Source organism: Cibotium barometz, chromosome 46 (assembly GCF_041138505.1).
Source record: "Cibotium barometz isolate CiBa-2024 chromosome 46, ASM4113850v1, whole genome shotgun sequence".
In the NCBI taxonomy this organism is placed as follows: domain Eukaryota; kingdom Viridiplantae; phylum Streptophyta; class Polypodiopsida; order Cyatheales; family Cibotiaceae; genus Cibotium; species Cibotium barometz.
In genome coordinates, this window is record NC_141091.1 from 27,939,938 (window position 1) to 27,961,962 (window position 22,025).

General features: G+C 39.1%; 1 pseudogene; it reads right to left on the reverse strand.

The window, feature by feature from the left end:
* Positions 1-17,388: 17,388 nt before the first annotated feature.
* LOC147612089 (uncharacterized) lies at positions 17,389-18,060 on the reverse strand (annotated as a pseudogene).
* Positions 18,061-22,025: the final 3,965 nt, after the last annotated feature.

Below are 22,025 nucleotides of genomic sequence, written 5' to 3' on the forward strand. Positions count from 1 at the left end.
TAGCAATTTGTCAAAGTTCCAAAACATGCTAATGTAATGATGGCAAAGATGATGACAAAGTCACCAAAATTTGAAATTTTTCCACACTATGATTTACCATGGTCCATAAGCATAGAGACACACTTCATTCATATTGGGGAGTGATGCTAAGTGATCAGTGTTAATGTTTATTACAAAAGGAGTGTCATTGGGTGTGATAGTCAAGTTTTTGAGTTTTTGTTAACAAAGTGAATTGTCTCATATTGTAAGATCCTTGTCCCCACCGTGCAACAATTTTAGGGGTGCTAGCAGCGGAAGTAGCACTTCTTGCATGGAGAAGGGTCCCACACTCGGCGCCTCGCCCACATATATCGGGACAAGAGACTAATCCATTTGTTTTTCCAAAACCGAACCCGGAAAAACTTCCTTGCTCGAAAAGCACGGGCGATTCCACCAGGATAACTTTTTCTTAACGTAGTCAAAAGCCTTAACTAACTGAGCTTATCTAATCGAACCCGTAAGTCCCATAGTTAGATCAGGGAAAAAGACTGTACTTGGATCATAGAGACCAACGCTTTTTTCCTCATTGAGAGGCACAACCGTTGATTCTTTTCCATAGAACAATTTTTGTTCGGGATTTACTTTATCTATTGAACTAAACAGAAATTGAGTCTCGATTTACGGATCCATCAGTCCAGCCTAACCCCACCCATCCAGTCCCATGGGTTAGCCAACCGCCCAACCACTGTAGTGATGGGATCCAATTAGGAATTTGGTTAGGTTTTGTCTTGGGTACTAGGGAAAAGAGTTCCCAGGCCCCCTAGCCGGATGTTCATGCAAACATAAAACTAGTCACACCACTTACACACCCACTTACACATCCAATATGAAATTGCCTTTTTTTTCTCAGCATCAGCTATCTTTAAAACAATCCTTTAATGAAACCATTGTGTCACTGATCACAATCCTCAAAATCTCTGGTTGAATCCTTATTTCCAATCATTCCTTCATCGGTGTACTTATGGCATCATTGGCAACCAGAACGCTCACCACCTGTTCACATAGGGGCCTTTTCGATAGTTCCTAGCTCATAGTAACCGGCAATATATTCACATAGCAAAATGGAATCTCCATGGAAGATCAGCAAGATCAACCAACAGATCCATATAAAAGAGTCATGGACTCATCCGTTGAGGACCAGCAAGGTCAATCAACCAGATCCATGCCCGGTTTCAGAAAACAACTCTTACTCCTTGATTCAATATCTTCCACGACGCACGTGTGGGTATCTTCGATGACCCAGAGCCCGAGCACGTACCCTCTAGGATCCTTCGCAGGTCACCTAGCGCTTCACTCATAGGCCGCTTCCTTGGTCCCTCATCCACCGTACCGGAAGCTCACCATTTAAATCGAACCGAGGCTGGTCAAGACCTCGGCCGACTTGTTGCTACGCGAGACGTCCTCCATTGACTCTCCATCCCAGCAGTTGCAACTTTATCACTTAGGTCTCCACGACCTTAATCACAAGATGGTCAAAATGCTTCCCCAGCATTCTTAACATAAAACAGTCATTTACAAACAGGTTACAAATACAGTTTCGATAATGAACTCTCATCTTTCCACATTATCTCTCATCAATCCACATTACTTATTCCACATTCCATTCATATGTGTACTCATTCTCATCCAATCACATCAATTTCCATCTCATCACATCAGATTCATTCATATCATCGTCACATCATTTCACATACACATTCGCATTCATTATTCCACATACACATCCACATTCGTACATCCACATCCATACAGTTACATCCATATCTGCATTCATACATACACATCCACATTCCGTATCTACATCCATACATCCACATCCACATCAACATCCACATCCATATCCACATTCATACATCCACATCCATACATCCATTTTCACATCCACATTCATGCATTCACATCCACATCCACACATCCACATCCACATCCACATCCACATCCACATCCACATTCATACATCCACATCCACATCCATATCTATACATCCACATCCATACATCCACATTCACATCCATACATCCACATCCACATCCACATCCATACATCCACATCCACATCCACATCCATATCCATACATCCACATCCACATCCACATCCACATTCATACATCCACATCCACATCCACATCTATACATCCACATCCACATCCATCCACATCCACATCCATACATCCACATCCACATCCACATCCACATCCACATCCATACATCCACATCCACATCCACATTCATACATCTATTCCCACATCCATACATCCATTTTCACATCCATACATCCATTTTCACATCCATATCCACATCCACATTCATACATCCACATCCACATCCATATCCACATTCATACATCCACATCTATTTATAAAATGTAAGAGAATTCTAATTTTTTTTTTATATAAAGATTCTTTACGCATCTAATTAGGCATAAAGATAACTTTAGTAAGAATAACGCTTTTATAAAAATCCTTTTATGCATCTATTTAGGCATAAATTCAATTTTAAGGAAAATAACACTTTCAAATTAAAAATAAACCTTTTATGCATTTAATTATGCATAAATTCCATTCTAATGAGAATAACACTTTCAAAATAAAAATCAATCTTTTATGCATCTTCCTAAGCATAAATTCATTTTAAATGAGAATGACACTTGAATAAAAAATCAATCTTTTAGCATCTTCCTATGCATAAAATCAAAATTGATGAAAATAACTCTTTTGAACTAAAAATAGTTTTCTTTATGCATCATTCTATGCATAAAATCAAAATTGATGAGAATAACACTTTTGGATTAAAATAAATTCTTTATGTATCTTTCCATGCATAAATCCAATTTAGTAGGAATTACACTTTTAGAATATAAGAATTTCTCTTATGCATCTAATTTATGCATAAAATCCATTTATGATGAAAATCACACTTTTAATAAAAAAAATCTTTTATGCATACAAATCATTTATGATGAAAATCACTCTTTTAATATAAAAGAATTTCTTTAATACATCCATTTATGCATAAAAATCATTTATGATGAAAATCACTCTTTAATATAAAAGAATTTCTTTTATGCATCCATTTATGCATAAAAATTATTTATGATGAAAATCACACTTTTAATAAAAAAATATCTTTTATGCATATGTTTATGCATACAAATCATTTATGATGAAAATCACTCTTTTAATATAAAAGAATTTCTTTTATGCATCTAATTTATGCATAAAATTCATTTATGATGAAAATCACGCTTTTAATATAAAAAAATATCTTTTATGCATATACAAATCATTTATAATGAAAATCACTCTTTTAATATAAAAGCATTACTTTTATGCATCTAATTTATGCATAAAATCATTTATGATAAAAATCACACTTTTAATATAAAAATATCTTTTATGCATATGTTTATACATACAAAGCATTTATGATGAAAATCACTCTTTTATAATCAAAATAATAATTTCACTATGCTTCCTTCTATGCATAGAATTTAATTCTAAAGAAAGTAACACTTTTTTAATAAAATATTTTTAGTATGCATTTTCTTATACTTAGGATGAAAATTAACACTTTAAGAATACATATACGATGGAAATTACTCTTTTTGAATAAAAAAGTAAAACCTATTTTACACAATTTTAGAAAATTTTGCCATAACCTCCTTTGTATGGCTGACCATTTTTCAATTTTTAATTCTCTAAAATTAATTAGAAGTTCACCAAGAGTATTTTAAATCATTCTAATGTAAACATTTTCTATTTATCAAAGAGAAACATTATGAAAAACTTGATTTTATCCATTAATCATTCATCTAGGATAAAGAATGGTTGGATTTACTAAAGAAGAGAGGGGAATGCCTTTTTTCAATGAGGCATAACATCATAATCATTTTAGAGAAGACAAAAATCATAAAAACCATTAAAATTAAGCATAAATGGGAATTAATGTATTTCCTTACTACCATTCATCAATTAACTTCAATAGCATTAAAAAGCCATTCCAATTAAGCTTCTCAAACTTGAGAGGGGTTGAGAAGAGAGAAACATTGAGAAATTATAGAAAGAGATCAAAATTCATCCTTACCCTTTTACAAATTGCTTGATTCTTTGATCAGGTAAAGGCCCCCAACCAATCAATTGGTTTGGTGTGTTGATGGAGCCACCAATGGAGATTGAAGAAGGAGGGAAGCTCCAATTTCTTCAATTTGGAGAGAATTTTAGAGAATAGTAAAAATTATCATTATTTCAGCATAATTTTGGCATAGTATAGTTCTCCTATTTTTTTACAAAGGGCTCAGGTTCTATTTATAGGAGAGGGAGGATCTAACCAAGACCAACTGATTTCTAGAATTTTCTAGATTCAGTTTGGTTGAATTTGGACCAGATTTGGACCTAGTTTGGTTCCTTTTTGATTCGGTTTTGATTCGGTTTGATCCAAGAGAGAGGAGAGATAAAAATATCACATTATTTTTGAGTTTAAAACTCATTCAAGCATGTGAAGTAGGCGCCTCCTTGAAGGGACTCCCCTTCCTTACACATGTGTCAAAATGGAATCATTATACCCAAAATATCTCATTTTTTAGTAATACTCATAGTTTTTTACTAATAACCCTTGTACATAGTCAACTCTTCATCTTATGTGAGCATTTACTCATTTTTGGGTATTTTTCTTTTACAAATTGGATTTATCTCCTCCCCACACATGGATTGATCTTATTGGCCCATAGGAACCTTAATTTAAAATTTCAAAAAAATCTTGACCCTCAGGATAAGGCCTCTTGAACAGATTATACTTGATTTCTAATGCACCTTCTGAACTTTTGTTTCAGGGGAGCTTATTTTAATAAGAAGAGATATTTTTCCATCCAAAAATATTTAAAAATTGAATTATCACTCTCTAGAAGATTTTCTCTCTCTAGGCCAAAATTGGTAGAAACGAGATCCTTTATATTTCTGAAGAGGGATTTGACTACAGGGGAAGATATTGGACATCCTGAGAGGCTGGGGAGGAATCTTACATTCTACCCCACTTAAAAAACGCGAGATGTCCTCATCTCGCAGGTGGAGTATGATCTCTTTCATCTTCTTCTTCCTCAATCACTTCCAGCGTTACTGCCTTGGAAGTGGACAGCCGATTTGGAAAGCCGATTTGGAAACAACTCTCTTTGACTTCCCCTATTCTGAGGTGGAGGTCTTGCATTACTTTGGATTGAAACTGCAGGTTGGATAGAGGGTCTACCTCTGGGATTTCCCTGATTTTGGTAGATAGAACCCTGATTACTCTGGACGGAAGGGGCTGGAGTCTAGAATCTTGATCCCTGATTTTTCTGCCTGAAAACCTTGATCCAAAAGGAGTTGGGCAATCCATGCTGCGATGTCCAAACCCTTGACAGTTATAGCATTTCACTCTCTTGTTCAAGGGTGGAACTTCTGAAGTTGAAATCCAGGGGATTGAGTTTCGGGAAAAGGACATTTCTTCCATTCTGGAACTTCCCATATCCTGGGTTTGACCTTGATATCTCTTAGGCGGAGGAAGGTTGGAGTCATCTTCTGGGAATAAAAACCTTTTGAAAGGTGATGGTGCTGGCTTTGGCGGGACTTTGACATCAAAGGCTTTGGCAAAATCCTTCGCCATCCGAACTGCTTCGGCCATGGAAACTGTCTTGGCATTCTTCACCAGGATATTCAAAGGCTCGTTCAGTCCCCGAATGAACCTGGCCCATCAGCTGTTCTTCATCCAGTAGAGGCGAGTATCTGAGGAGGAGGGCGAATGCTTGGTGATATGCTTCAATAGTTTTACTCCCCTGGTTTAACTCTAAGAATTCGTTCATCTTTGTTTCTAAAAAGCCGAGAGGACAGAACCTCGTCCTTAGGTAAATTTTGAGATCAGTCCTCCAGGTTTGGGTATTTCGATATATCGAGACAATTTGTCTCGCAGTGGTTTCTCCATGCCACTCTAGCTATCTCCACTATCTTTAGCCTTGCAAGAGCCATTTTTCTCTTCTCATTGTACCCGGTGACATCAAAGTATTCTTCCATTGATTCGATCCACTTCTCCACAGCCTCGCCCAAGTTTTCCCCTTCACCCTTGAAAGGTCCAGGCTGTGAACTATGAAGAGTTTTACGAACATCTAGGTCGAGCTCTTCTTCATCGAGTTGGGGGTTAACATTTCTACCACAACGACCTCGATCCATGTTCCTATCAATACGAAAATTCTTGTTAAGTCTCTTTATTTATGATTCAATCCGATTTTTGATTCAATTGATTCCGGGGTTCTCTAAATAGGTCGGCGGCCAGCACACATCCTATGGTAAATGCTGAGGCATCAATATGGACATGGAACATGTGATCCCAGTTGGGGGATCTAAGAATTGGAGCGCTTGCCAAGGATTTTTTGAGTGTGGTGTAGGCCTTTTGGCATTCTTCTGTCCACTCAAAATCTAAAAGTTCTTAAAGGGGTCTAGTAATATCAACGTACATAGAAATGAATCATCGATAATAGCCGACGTGTCCCATGAAGCGTTGGACACCTTTGAAGTTGGTAGGTGGGGGAAGCTTGAGAGTGAGTCGCACCTAGATGTTGTCAGTTAATATTCCTTGTCTGGAGACAATGTGTCCCAGGATCACTTTGTGTCAAACCTAGAATTGGCATTTAAGAGGATTCGACGAGATGCGGTATAGTCTGCATCACTCTAGCACACCTTGTGCAAACATGTGAGGTACTCCTTCAAGGAAGAATTGGCACATAGGCCATTCATGAAGACTTCCAGAAATTTCCAGAGATGTTCCTTGTAAGCTATACACATTTAATGTTGGAAGGTTTTGGGGGGGCATTGGCCAACCCAAAGGGCATGACTCTATATGTGTATGTACCCCATTCAGTAGCAAAAGTAGTTTTGTGCTGGTCCTTCGGATCAATTAACACCTGGTTGTATCATCCTGAGAATCCATCTGGGAAGCTGTAAGCTTCCTTTCCCACTACTCTCTCTAGCACATGTTCAGTGAATGGTAAAGGATAGTGATTCCTTATGGTGGCGGCATTGATCTTTTTGAGGTTAACGCACACCCCGACCTTTTCGTTTTTCTTGGGTACTATCATGATCGGTGTGATACCCACTCTGTATGTTCAATTTCATAGATGAATCTGACATCGATAAGTTTTTCAATCTCTTCGTAGATCATCTTGGAGTATTTGGGGTTCATTGGGTAAGCTCGTTGTTTGACTTGCCTAGCTCCATCAACCATGGGAATGGTGTGCTGGACCACTTTTGGGGGTACACCCTTTATATCCGTGTACTTCCAAGTGAAGAAATCCTAGAATTCAATCAAGAGAGCAATGAGCTCAGCTTCTTCTTCCTTTGAAAGGTTTTGCAATGAATACGGGCCTTGAGTCTTCACTATTGGCCAGCTTTGCTATTCAAGGTAAGGCCAAAGGAACTTATCTTAGTCTAATCATCTATATAGCCAAATGCTTCACAGATCTGATTAAACATCTCCAAGTGAGTAATGGGGTCACTTGTTCCATCAAACTTTGTGATCAACTTTGAGATGTTTGCTGGTTTGGTTTGTTCCTACCTAGGTTTAACTGGTGCAGGGGGAGTAATGCCAGCAACTACCCCTCTCTATTTCCATGGCAATCCTTAACATTTTAGGTGCCAACCCTATCATGATGGGAGCGGGTGGTGCAGGTTGAGGAAAGCAAAACCGGGCATATAGTAGACCAATGGGGGTCTTAGCCCTCTAGGAGGACCAAGTTGTGGCCCACGTGGTCCTATTTGGTACACTGGTGGGTGTGCCCCTTGAGGTGGGTATTGCTGATAGACTGACAGGCCCTGTTTATGGGCGATGGGCCTGGGTAGACCCATTCTCTTTGTTATGATGTCTTGGGCCTTTGGGAAGATGGACCTGGTTCTTGGTTTAACAAGGTTTTCGGAGCTCTAAATGAGTCTAGGTATGGCTCTCCAGTGTGGTAGCTAGGTCTGGGTTTGATGGCTCTCGCTTTGGCCAACTTCCACTCTAGGGTCTAGAGATGGAGTGGGCCCACTTTTTTGAGGTTGATCCATACCTCTTACTCTGGGTTGCGGTTCTATGGACTGTGTGTTTCCTAGGATAAAATTGCAGAGCCTTGATGCAAGGCTTTGTTGAGAATGAGTTGGAGAGATAGCAGCAGGTCCCTAGACAGATGGTCTGTCCACACACTGTGGTTCGAGCTCTCTTGCCTCAAAGTCTGGAGTCCCTTGTCCACTACTGGGGAGGTCCTCACTCTCGCTAGTATTGTCAAAGACGAGCACCATTTCACCATTTCACTCCACATGGTATTTACCGATGAGTCCGATCTGATTTGCAAAGGGGTGCCTAAAGAGCTCACTTCATTGAAGAGAGGGTTATTTCTCACCAACCTACCCGAGAGTAGGTGCATGGGAATACAAAAGTACTCTGCAGAATCCTCTGAGAAAAGAAGAAAGTTTTTTAAAAAAATTAAGGAGTGGCCATACGCTTGTGAGCGAACGGGCGTACGCTCCTTAATGAGAGAAGGAACGGACGTTCGCTTCTCGACTGGCATGGCGTGTGCTTCGAAGAAATCAATATGGAACGAGCATACGCTTCTCAGTGTGAGAGAAAGAATGGACGTTTGAAATGAGATTACAAACTAGAATGGGTGTTCGCTTCAGAGGCGGGAAGGAACGGACGTTCAGAATGAAGCCGATTAGAACAGGCATGGCAAGCTGATGCCGCGGGCATCCGCTTCAAGATTGGCATGGGCTTTCGCTCTCCGAGAGGAGAAGGAATGGATGTACGAGTTTATGGGCTACATGGAACGGACGTGGCAAGCTATAATAGAGGAACTTGAACGGGCGTTCGCTCCAGGATGAGGAGAAAATGGGCGTGGCAATACTTGGAATGGGTGTTCGACTTGGAACATATGTCCGTGGCACTGTAAGGCAGGGAATTTTCAAATCTGATTGGCTTACAGGTATGACATCCATTTTGGCAGTACAAAATTCTCCTAGTTTAAATGTACTTTAATGCACATGAGGCCTAATTAAATATAATTAAAATAATTTTAATGCTCCTGCCAAATTCAGGCAGCAAATCTACCAGATTTGGGTTGCAGGTAGAAGGAACGAGTGTGATAGAGTTGGAACGAGCGTTCCCTAAACTAACCCCATGAACATTCGCTTCTCAGAAATCCTAGTAGAATGTAATTTTGCATGGAACCTCTCCAATCAACAGGCTGATTCAGGCACCTTCCCAGGGTTTTTTGATGCTTTTGTTTTTACAAGGAGCTAGAGCTAGTCTCTAGCTACTTATTGATACCTACAATGCATGGTTTAAGTTAATGTATTTAGATTAATTGAGTGATTAAATAGAAATGCAAACATGAAGAAAAAAACAAAAATTAAAGATTGCTTGAATGTTGAGGGAAAATAGGGGCACTTGCTTGCTTCTCCTTGCTCTCGGTGAAGACTTGAATGTTCCGATGCTGCTCAATCAATGATCCAAACCCTGGGTAATCTCCAACAAAACACAAAACAAACAATGTTAGTCAACCAACCGGTGGATTTGCAATTCAATCGAGAAAAATCAAGATCTAGCTAATGAATCAAGTAGAGGAACCTAAGACAAATGCCACTCCCCGGTAGCGGTGCCAAAGATGTTAATGGTTTAACATGCTACCTCACAAAGTACAAGAGAGAAGAAAAAGAGTGTGCATGCAAGGGTCGAATCTAGTGATTTTCACTTGGCCAACCCTATTAGGGTTAACTCCCCGATGTGAGGCTGCTACTAGGGGCTCACTCTACACTCTTTTTGTGTTACCCAAAGAGAGATCCAAGAAAGCCATGTAGGAGCAAGAGGGAAGGAGCTATGGAGAGCTCAACCTCTACCTCATGCCAATCGTGTATAAAAACAAGACAAGGTGGAGAGCAATGAGAAGGGAGTGAAGGAGAGAAGGGAGAGCAACACCATTCCTATTCACATACACCAACAATCACAAGAAAGCAAGCCACCATAAGAGAGAGAGAGAGAGAGAGAGAGAGAGAGAGAGAGAGAGAGAGAGAGAGAGAGAGAGAAGGCAAAACTCAATTGAGACAAATGGGATTGTCCCTTTTCATATTTCATAAAATGTCTTATATACATGAGCTCATATTTATAATGTTCGGCTGCCCAATTACAAATGGGGGCCCAAAAATAGTCTTCCTAATTATCTAGCTCTATGTACATCAATTCTGTGTATGACCCGCATTACATAAGCCATAAGCTTGGTCACCCCATGTCTCCTTTACAATTGGCACTTTGCGCAGTTACAAAAAGATGAATTACAAAGGAAGTATAGTAGCCGCACAAAAGGTCATGTTAACCAGAGTGGTTAACACTTATATTTATGTATACAAAAGTGGAATTCATGGAAGCTACTCCTTTGAAAAAATTAATGTACGATCTTGGATTAAAGTGGCTTTGCTTCAATAATATATATATACCAATGCATGGAAGAAGGCCACACGCATTAGGGGGAAGATTGTATCCATTCTTGTGTGTTGAGTTATTTTTATTTTATTTGATCTTCATTACTTTCATTTATGTTGCATATTTTGAGCAATATATTTTATTAATATGTATGTATTTTTGGTTTATATTGAATAATTTGAGCAATATATTTTATTTAATGTGCATGTATTTTTGGTTTATGTTAATTTCTCTTCCTAGTAAATAGATCCTCCCATGTGTCAGTGGTATTAGAGCATAGATCTAGGAAGGGCAGACCATGGGGCAATAGAAATATTCAATTACTATAGTTTACATTGAATGTTTTATGCAATGAAGACCATATTAGTGAGCTTTGAAAAACCCCATCACTTTGGGAATTTTCTTTTCAATCTATTTTTTTGGTGTATCTTGAGCATGCCAATTGCAAAGTTGTCAGAGAATGTGGATTTAGAACCTAGTCTTCAAGAGCTATCCAACGATATGTCATGTTAGAGGGGTTTTGCAAAATCTTATAAGGGTTCATCATACCCCCATTTTTGAATCTTGCAAAATGGGAATTGGGATCCTCCTAAACTCCCTAATATGGTCTTAATGGGTTTTATTGATATGTATGTTATGTTAATTTCTCTTTCTAATAAATAGATCCTCCCATGTCAGCATAGGTCTAGGAAGGGGAGATCATGGGGCAATAGAAAGATTCATTTAATTTATCAAATCATTCACTTCAAAGGGTAGAGAGTTGGTATTTTATCCATTATTAGATAAATATAAATTAAATTGTGTAAATACCCAATTCCAAAGGCAAGTGGTTTTGGAGATGACAAATCATATTGTAAAGCCCTCTTATGGGCAAAAGTGGTTTAAATTTGCTATACTCTCATCCTCCTCAAGTAATGAAACACCATGGATGGACTTAGAAAGTCACATAGGCTTCCTATTCACTGTATTCAGTTGAAGCAAAGTATGCAAAAAGATCTTCTTAGGCAATGATGGTGTTGGCATTTCTTCTCCCCTCATAGGTTTTTGGTAATTCACTATTCTTGCTTAATTTAAAGGCTTACATTAAATCCCAAGTATTAAGTCTTAAAGTTTTAAATATCATAAGAAAGTATTCTAAGCTTTCAAATCTTCATCAAAAGCCCATATTTTAAATCCTTATCTATATAAACCTTAATGCTCTCTATCATAGTTTCTACCTTTTCAAAGAAAAATGCTAGGGCTAAATTTGTTTTGTCCTTTACATGTTTTTGTGCACATGTTCCATGCCAATGCACATGTTTTTGTGCACATGTTCAATTCCATGCCAATGCACCAAACAAAAAAAATGCACCAAACAAAAACAATGTATATTTGTTAAGGAGGTACGATCTGACCAAATTCAAGGATTACTAGGAGAGGGTTGGGAGGTTAATGTCACATCAAGGTGATGTGTACAAGTGCAATGTAGTAGATTCTACAGTGTCTTGCAGGTTCTTGAATGCACGCTCTATTTTGTGCATGCGTCTGCACTACCAAAGATGGATGCAAAAGCACGGGAGACATGGATCCCACTTCAAGCCTCAGAAGAAGAAATTATGCTTATTGAGGTAGCTGTGATGATGCAAAATGGATGGATTGAGCAAGTGGCAGAACAGCAAGCAAGCATTGGAGCCTAACAGAACTGCGTCAACACTTTAGCATCATGGGCTTTGACAATGTGGAAGAGTCAAGTTTCAAGTTGATGAGAAGAAAGGTATATCTGATTCCACTACATGTCTAGAATTAACTCGTACACTTTTTGGTTATTGTGACACTTTCGATATTTTTTAACAGATTGGGAAGCGTAAGGAGGAGACATGATATGTATAGGAAAATATTTTGATTTTTCCTTTGATTGCAGAGGGTGGTTGAAATTGACGCATTTGCAGAGACCAGGCCAAGGTCTATTGGACATGATGTTGCATTAGCGCACTATCTTGGTCGGCTTCTTGTGGATGGCATTGCCATTATCCACAGGGACTACACCCCTCAATGTGCCTTCCCTCTCTTCTTTTTGAAAGCCCTCTTTCTAAGGTGCTCTGTGTAGCCTCTATGGCACAGAGCACCAAATGTATAGTTCTGATTAAAAAATCCCTTGCCTTTGATGTTTTTGGTTCTGGATTTAGGGGTAAGCTTCTTGCTCGTATAGGTATAGCCAAAAGCATAGGCATAGAGGATCCTCTCAAGAAATAGCCCAATCACTCCTTGAGCACACTCTGCCGCGCCCAATAGTAAGAGAAGGAAGCTCAATATTGTAAGAAAGCTTTTGTAAAGATGATGTATCACTTCTTATTATGAATACAATACAGTTTTTGAAAACTTATTTTCATTAAGTGTATCATTGTTTTTTCTAGTTTGTACCATCAATGTTTTTGTGAATGCATCAGAAATGACCCTGGGAGCCTAGGGGAGAGTGCCAGAATAGTGTGAATTTTGAGCCTGCACCGTTGCTATAGAGTCCAAATTCGCACTATTTTGGCACAGTTCCTCAGCCCTTCAGGAGCAATTGTGATGCATTGGATGATAAATAATGTATTTTTACACATGATTAAAGGTATTTTTATCTTGTAAATTACTATTTTTCATAATCAATGTACTCAACTTCATTATAAATTTATCAGAAATGATTTTGAGTGGTTGGGGGAGCAGTGCCAGAACAGTGCAAATTTTGAGCCTACACCGCTGCTGTAGAGCCCAAATTCACACTGTTCTGGCATAGCTTCCCCAGCCCTCCAGGAGAAATTCTAATGCATTGGATGACAAATAATGTATTTTTACACATGATTAAAGGTATTTTTTTATCTTGTAAATTACTATTTTTTATAATTAATGTACTCAGCTTTATTATAAATGCATCAGAAATGATCCTGAGTGGCTGGGGGAGCAGTGCCAGAATAGTGCGAATTTTGAGCTTGCAGTGCCGCTATAGAGCCTAAATTCGCACTGTTCTGGCATAGCTTCCTCGGTCCTCCACCAGGAGCAATTCTGATGCATTGGATGACAAATAATGTAATTTTACACATGATTAAAGCTGTTTTTATCTTATAAACTATTGTTTCTCATAATTAGTGTACTCAACTTCATTATGAATGCGTCAGAAAAAACGATTCTGAGTGGCTAGGGGAGCAGTGCCAGAACAGTGCGAATTTTGAGCCTGCATCGTTGTTGTAGAGCCCAAATTCGCACTGTTCTGGCATAGCTTCCCCAGTCCTCCAGGAGTAATTCTGATGTATTGGATGATAAATAATGTATTTTTACACATGATTAAAGGTATTTTTATCTTATAAATTACTATTTTTCATAATTAATGTACTCAACTTCATTATAAGTGCATCTGAAATGATCCTAAGTGGATGGGGGAGCAGTGCCATAAGAGTGCGAATTTTGAGCCAGCGCCGCTGCGCAGAGCCTAAATTCACACTGTTCTAGCATAGCTTCCCTAGTCTCTAGAAGAAATTTGCACTATTCTGGAATAGCTTCCCTAGTCTCTAGGAGAAATTCTGATGCATTGGATGACAAATAATGTAATTTCACACATGATTAAAGCTGTTTTTATCTTATAAACTATTGTTTCTCACAATTAGTGTACTCAACTTCTTATAAATGCATCAGAAATGATCCTGAGTGGCTAGGGGAGCAGTGCCAGAATAGTGAGAATTTTGAGCCTGCATCGCCATTGCAGAGTCTAAATTCGCACTATTCTGGCATAGCTTCCCCAGTCCTCTAGGAGCAATTTTGATGCATTGGATGATAAACACTGTATTTTCACACATGATTAAATGTGTTTTTATCTTCTTGTAAACTACTATTTCTCACAATTAGTGTGCTCAACTTCAGTATAAATGCATCAGAAATGATCCCGAGTGGCTAGGGGAGAAGTGCCAGAACAGTACGAATTTTGAGCCTACATCATCGTTGTTGTAGAGGTCAAATTCGCACTGTTCTGGCACAGTTTCCTCAGTCCTCCCCAGGAGCATGCCTTGGGTGACAAACTGGCCCACGTGATAGACACTCCATGTTAAACAAACATGATGACATCGAGACATTGTAAGAGAAACTTAAAATTTTAATTATCAGAAGGTTACAAATGAAAGCCAGATAGGCTTGTTACAAAGGGGGGTTTGAAACAAAAGAGTTGCTTCAAAAAGAAGGTTAACATCTAAGATCTCTAGATCATGTCTCGCTCACCTCAAATGCACCGAGCTAGTTACATGTCCTTTTGGTAGATATGGTAATCCTCTTTGCATGTATTGCAAGGAGGTTGGTGTCTTCAAAAAGCCCAACAAGGTAAGCCTCCGAGGCTTCTTGCAATGCTTCAAGGGTAATCCCCTGCACACGGAACTCTGTTCTATATTGTTGGAGAATCTCCTTCACTGTGCGAGCGAAAGGGGCTCTTCTTATTATTTAGCAACTCAGTGTTCCTCTGATAAAACTTGATTTCTTGATTTATTGTGATGTTTGCAATAATTGAGATTGGAGAATATGGGTTTGCCATGCTCCACTTGTAGAAAATCTTCTGCAGTAACAAGCCAAGCTCTCCTTCACCAACAAATTGCATAAAAGATGATAAATCGCGGAAAGGAGGGTTTGCTCTTAATGGAGGGTCAATTGGATAGAGATGCCCATCAACCCAAATCTCTACTTTTTCTCCTTAGCTATCCTACAAGCTTGGACAGATTGTGCATTAGTAGGATGGGTTTTTTTAGAGCTGCCATACTCTTCAGGAATATGAATGTGTAAATCAACCTTCCATTTTCTAGCTTCACAAGGGGCTACACACAGAGCTTGCAAAGGCTCCATAGCTAAGCAGAGGAAGAAGCTAAAGCAGAGAGATCCTCAGAGGGAGAGAGAGAGAGAGAGAGAGAGAGAGAGAGAGAGAGAGAGAGCAGCTTTTTGGAGGGAAAAAATTATTTTCATCATACATATTGGTTGGGTGGTGTTTTTTCCACCTCAAAATGTAAAAAAATAAAAAATAAAAAATTTTCACTTTTTAGGGCCAAAATGAAAAATTTTCACTTTTTAGGGCCCACCTAAATACGAGAATGTTTTGCTGATGTGGAAGGGAGATATGGTGGGAGTTAATGAGAAAGGAGATTTCAAACTGACAAAGATTCAATTTGTAGAGAGTGAAGATAAAAAATTCATTCATATTGTTTGGGTGGTGTTTTTTCCACCTCAAAATATTAAAAAAAAATATTTTTTTTTTCACTTTTTGGGACCCACCTAAATACGAGAATGTTTTGCTGATGTGAAAGGGAGATATGGTGGGAGTTAATGAGAAAGGAGATTTCAAACTGACAAGAAAGATTCAATTTGTAGAGTGAAGATAAAAAATTCAAAAAGTAAGAGAGAAAGTATGAGAAAAGTCAAAAAGTAAGAGAGAGAGTATGAGAATATTCTCTTTAAAAAGTGAAACTAGGGCGTATGGCTGATGTGGCAAGGTAAAAAATAGGGGTCATCATAGCCTTTGTCTCCCTTAAGCCCAACTTTTTAAGCTCTAATCCCTTAAACTTAGGAATCCTTAGGAGGCCCTTTTTGGGTCCAAAAAATTCCTAATGCTAGATCTCAACTGCTCTAGAATGCTCTCATGGTCATCCACTCAAAGCCGAAAACGAGGGCGAGAATTGTGTTTCCGGCTTTGTACTTGATCAAGAGTGAGCCTAGTAGCAACCACTGCTGATGAGAGAACTGAAATGCCTCTAAACACCATATTGAGGAATATGGGAATTTTCCACAAGTTTGGGACACGTGGTCAAAAGTTTGGATTAACCATAACTTGAACACCACTAATCCAAAATGAGCGCTTTATAGCTCTTTAGATTCCATTTTTCAAACGCTTTCCAACGATGATAGGTCATATGATAGGGTTTTGAGAAACTTACAAACATGTTATCCATGTCTCCTTTTTTAAGTATTCAAAAATGGGAATTGGGAAATTCCCAAATTCACTAATATGGTGTTTCTAACTCCCACTTCCACTGTTGGAACTCAAGACTCCCCCGATGAAGTCAAATCTGTTGGTAGAACCGGCTTGCCACAATCATGCTATGGGCGTCAAAAGAAAACCCATGATCATCCAGGATGCACGTTGGTCTAGTGCAACTCATGAGATATAGTAGTCTACTCCCTCGTCGCTATTGCCCCTCACCGATTATAACAGTAAATACATCATCCTCCTAACAAATCTATCAGGTCATCATAGCTGGCCACCATGAACCCAGGACTTGTGTGCTCATCGGACAACCCTGGATGTGAAGGATGCTCAGGGGAGAGGAATGTCTGTATCCATGCATATGCCCATCATCTCAAGGCACAATAATGTGACCAATCGCCATCCATACATGCTCCATATATAGAAGCATGCAAACCGTCGTGTGTAAATCATGGGGGCTGCCATGCACGTGCTCCTGATGGAATGTAAGCCCAAGGTGCTAGGTAATGTGTCACAATCATGGAAGGCTCTACAGTCAATCATGCCACCATCCACATACCAAAAAAATCTCCTGACTATCCAAGCATCACATTTGGGATATGATGATGCTGCACTCCCACACAAATGTTGGGAGCACCACTCGACTACGTGACCCGTGGCCCGCATCTCTGAACCGCTCAGCATCCTTCCACAACTGATGACGCCTGAGGGCACGTTTCACACACGCTCTCCCTTCCCATGACCAGTCTCAAAGAATGACCAAATCACTGGGATACTAGACTGCACCTGCCACCTATAAATCCATAAAACAAAGTCTTAGTTATTGTTTTCTTTAAGATGTTCTACTGAATTTAGCTTCATTTTGTAAATATAAGAGAACCATAAGTACTACCTGTAGAGCCAATAGAATTGTCATGACGACTTGAGCTGTGTGCCACAACCATCCGACCAAACCCATCGCTGGCCACGTGTGATCCCACAATCTCGTAAAAAATCATCATGGAGATGAAGACAATGTTGCACAAAATGTGCATCATGTGAATGCTCATCACTAATATAAAAATGATACTCTTGAATAATGACACGGGCCTCGAGGATACTCGTTATCCCATCTACATGGGCCTCCGCATGTCGATAGCTAATGTGGACCATCATAGCAACCTGGTGAGGTAAGCAAGAGAGACGATTAGGACACAAAAAATCAAATAAGTAATATAGCTCAAACACAAAACAAATATTATGAAATATAACCATTACTTGTTTCAAGAAGTAATACTCAGATTGTATCTCCTGAAAAGGTGTGAAGGTGTAGTTCTTTGCAAAATCAATCACACAGACAACCACACCAATAGGAAACTCTTCCAAGCATGCTCGGAATTGATGATCCTGCCACTTGGCACAACGACTGTGCTGTATATAGGGGTAGATCTGCTCCCTAAATGTGGCTGTGAAGTGACAACGTGGTGTATGTTTGTCCACGAGCTGCAACTTCCTGGACTGCCCACCACTCTAGAGCTGGTGTGTCACATACTCATAACGTTGCCATGGCACTATCTCTTGGTCACTTGCATCAAGATCTACCATCTATAGATGTGCAAGTGAACCACATGATGTGCGATTGCTCTCCACACAAGGCATCCTATGGAACTGGGCATTCTCCGTGCGTGCACACAAAAGAGAGTGGATGAAATCACGATCGAGGACTACGAGGCAACTCTGTATGCCCACTAAGAGACACATCATAAAAAAGTTTGAACTCAACATGGTAGCGACAATAATATGTGTCACGTTGATGTGAGTACCTCTCACAAACCAAGGCTTACACCCCTCACATGACCTTTGCCCAATTTTAAGCTCTGGATATGATGCCACAAACTGAGAATACAACTCTGTTTGGGTCATTTCAAGAAAGCAAGCACCGTGCTCAATGAACACTCCTGTTGTCACTCTCTTACGCAAAGCTTTCTTGAAAACTAGCGAGGCATGACAATTCTCCTTCTAAAAACTTTCTATCAAGGCTCTAGTGGTTTCATGGAGTAGGCGATCATGCCTAGCTACACGACCACTACTCACCCACAAAGCACCAACCTCATTGGCATCTAAACTTTGCCGTCTAATAGACCCAACTCTAAGTGCGTGTGGTGCTATGGAAAGGATGCGAGATGTGGCACTCATCTTACCCTTTATTTGGGAGCTACTATGGCTGCCACAATAGCCCGTCAAGCAACCAAGGCATCCGCGGAATTCCTCTTCTTATTAACTATATAGGAACGACGATCACTTTGTAGCACCGCCATGCCAGCTCTCCTCTCTCTGTTTGACCTCCAATGTTAGAAAGTGCTTTGCAGTTGGCCATGTTGGGCAGATGTATCAAAGCATCAAACACGCATGCTTGTGATGAAGGCGTGAGGTCTTTGAAATAGGAATGGAAGATTGCATGGGCACGACGATGCACCCCTGACTTTGATAGTTCTTATGGGCGCCCACCAAAGGAGGGGGGTGGGTTCTTGTGGAAGAGAAGAGGGCTCAGGAAGAGCAGGTTCATGTGGATTATCTAAACTAAGGGGTAGTGGAGGGGAAGAGGACGGAGGGAGAGGAAGTGGAAGAGGAGGAGCAAGGCTTGGATCATCGCCATCGGAAGGTGTTGCTCGTTGACATGCTCTCCACTCTCTCTTTCTCTCACGAGCTACCCTTTTCCTCGCCTCCTCTTGGTGGATGGGGGGAAGTCTAGTGCTATCATGTTTCTGACTCCTACGACTTTGAGAATCCATTCTCAACAAAGGAAACTAAGAGAGTAAAAATGATGAAAGCTCAATGATGGGATAGTACTAAAGATAAGTGTGGGATAGTACCAGAGATGTGTGATTATATAAAAAAAATAGGTTATCCACTTCAAATCTCATTGGATTTCCTATCTACGATTGATTGGATAATTAAGATAAAAATAAAGATAAACTATTATCCTCTTAAAAATTAATATTATTAATAATATTTATTAATAAGTATAAATATTTATCATTACTAGATATATAAATATATCTTTTGTTTTATAAATATATAACTGCATTTTCTTTTATAATGTATTTTTTTTAAATTTTATTCAAAGGTTTATCCTACACATAAAATATTTTCAAGAAATATTCAATTTAAAAAATTATTATTTTTTTAAATTAAATAACATGAAATTTAAAAATAATAATATTGATCTAATTCCAAAATATAATCCTTTAAAATTAGTGATTTCAAATTCTTTTATATTAATAAGTTATATATATTTTATTACTTAAAATTATATATTTTATTTCTTTAAATTACTAAATTAACTTTTTTTAAAATATTTTTTTTGAAAAAAAATGGGGAGGTGGGAAGGAGGTGCCACGTGTCACATGCATGCATAACATGTGGCATTTTCTTGACATATGGCACTACTATGGCTGATGTGGCAATTTTGTGATGTGGCATGCCATGTCACCAAAGTGCAAGGTGGCATGCAAAGGTGGCAAGAACATGTGGCATTAATGATGATTAGGATGATGAGGTGGGGAGTCAACTAGGTTGACCATGTTGACATGGAGGGTGGAGGTGGCAAGGTGAGGTGGCAAGCTGCTTATGTGGATCCTCTCGAAGCTGATGTGGACATAAAGTGGCATGCATATATAAGATTTGTGCTTACCCAAGCCTTACACATTGAATGATATCTAGGCTTTGAAGTTTACTAAGCCTAGATTTCCAAACCTAACTAGGATTGGTTTTAGACTTGAAAAGGGGAGAGTGGACACAATATGGGAATTTTCACTTGGGAGGATTGAAAATGGACCTTCCCATACTCAAATTAAGCTAAATTTTTTTAAATAAATTCATGGCAACAATTATATTTATCCCTAGAGTTTTTAGATTGAAAGATTAAATATTTGATTTCTAGAATTAAATTACAATTGATTTAATGGGCCTCTAACAGTCACAACAAATTTCCCAAAGTAAATCTACAAAAATCCAACCGTTAGATTTGCAATTTTACCTTATACTCACATTCTACTAATCTTTCCCGATCTAATCATCACTAGATCCATACAAATTGAACATTTTAAATGGTAGATGTGGTGGGAGGACAAAATAGTATGTTTTTTTAACAATTCTAATGCCTTTTAAATAATATAGAAAATAGTAGATCACATCAAAAATTACTCGATAAATCAAGTTAAGCTCTATGTTATTTGACTTTGTGATATGCAAAGTGGGAACATCATATGAGTAATAATGTAAAAGTTATAGGCAGTTTACTCACATTCAGTGTACCTGTCTAAACCTCTGATAGGGCCTGTATACAATTTTGGTTCCCAAAGAAAAGGGGATTTGGAATTATTGGATATTTGATCAGATTATAGTTTTAGGTCGCCAACTTTGCATATGATGTTTCATTAGAAGACCTTGAAGTGAAACTCCTTGGCTAACTAGAAGAGATTGGCTATTCTTCTTGAAAAAATGCATGTTTTCAGGCTAAAGCCAAGGGTGCCCACTAATAAGTGAAACTAGATAACCTCATCTTGCAACCACCGAAGATTGGATTTATGTCTTGAAAACCATGGACACTCTTCTATAGAGAATCTTGGAAATAAGGTTGGACACTCTTCTATATAGAGAATCTTGGAAATAAGGTTTACACAACTAGATAATGGAACATAATTAACATCCCTATTCATGTTAGAGGTAATTGAACTATGAACAAAAGTGGAACCTACTGGCCTTGAGCTAGAGTTCCTTGAGAAAAACTACCTAGCTATGTGGCTAGTCATCATTAACACCACCAAGTCATAACATTTTCCCTTGGGAGACATGGACCTCATTAGGCCACCCACCCCCACATGCGCGGGTACCATCACTATAGTAAACAATTCCCAATCCATGACCGTCAGTAGTTTTAAAGAAGATTTTTACATTGGAACTAAACTTGCACGACCATGGCTGTTTACAAGAAAAGAGGACATCATTCCTCCTCAAGGGATGGACTATGACCACTGATTTCATGACCACAGAAGTTATAACGAAATAGGACATCATTCCTCCTCAGGGGATGGACCACATCCACCATTGATTCCATAGTCAATTATCAAAGAAGAGCCTCTTCACCCAAGATTCCCCATGGGAAGGTTATCGTACCATTGGTGGTGGATGAGAACACCTTGAAAAATCTTAACATCCTAGGCCTAGTCTCCAATCACAAAGGCAATCACCTCATGCAACCCCTAACACTCAACTCTCCTCTCACCTCTCACCATGTCAATTGCCCCCTCGAACCAGGTGATCCAAAACCTCACCAATGGAGACGAACCTCAACAACCCTTTAGGGAGGTCTCACCAAGAAGTGGGTACTCACTAAGAGTAGCCTAGCTAGCTAAGGAAAGTACAAGGCACAAGCAAAGAAGTGGGTACTCACTAAGAGTAGCCTAGCTAGCTAAGGAAAGTACAAGGCACAAGCAAAGACCTGATAGCCACCATTTATCCAAAAGTCTATCCACTATTCAGCACCATTTAGCCAGAAGCCTATCCAC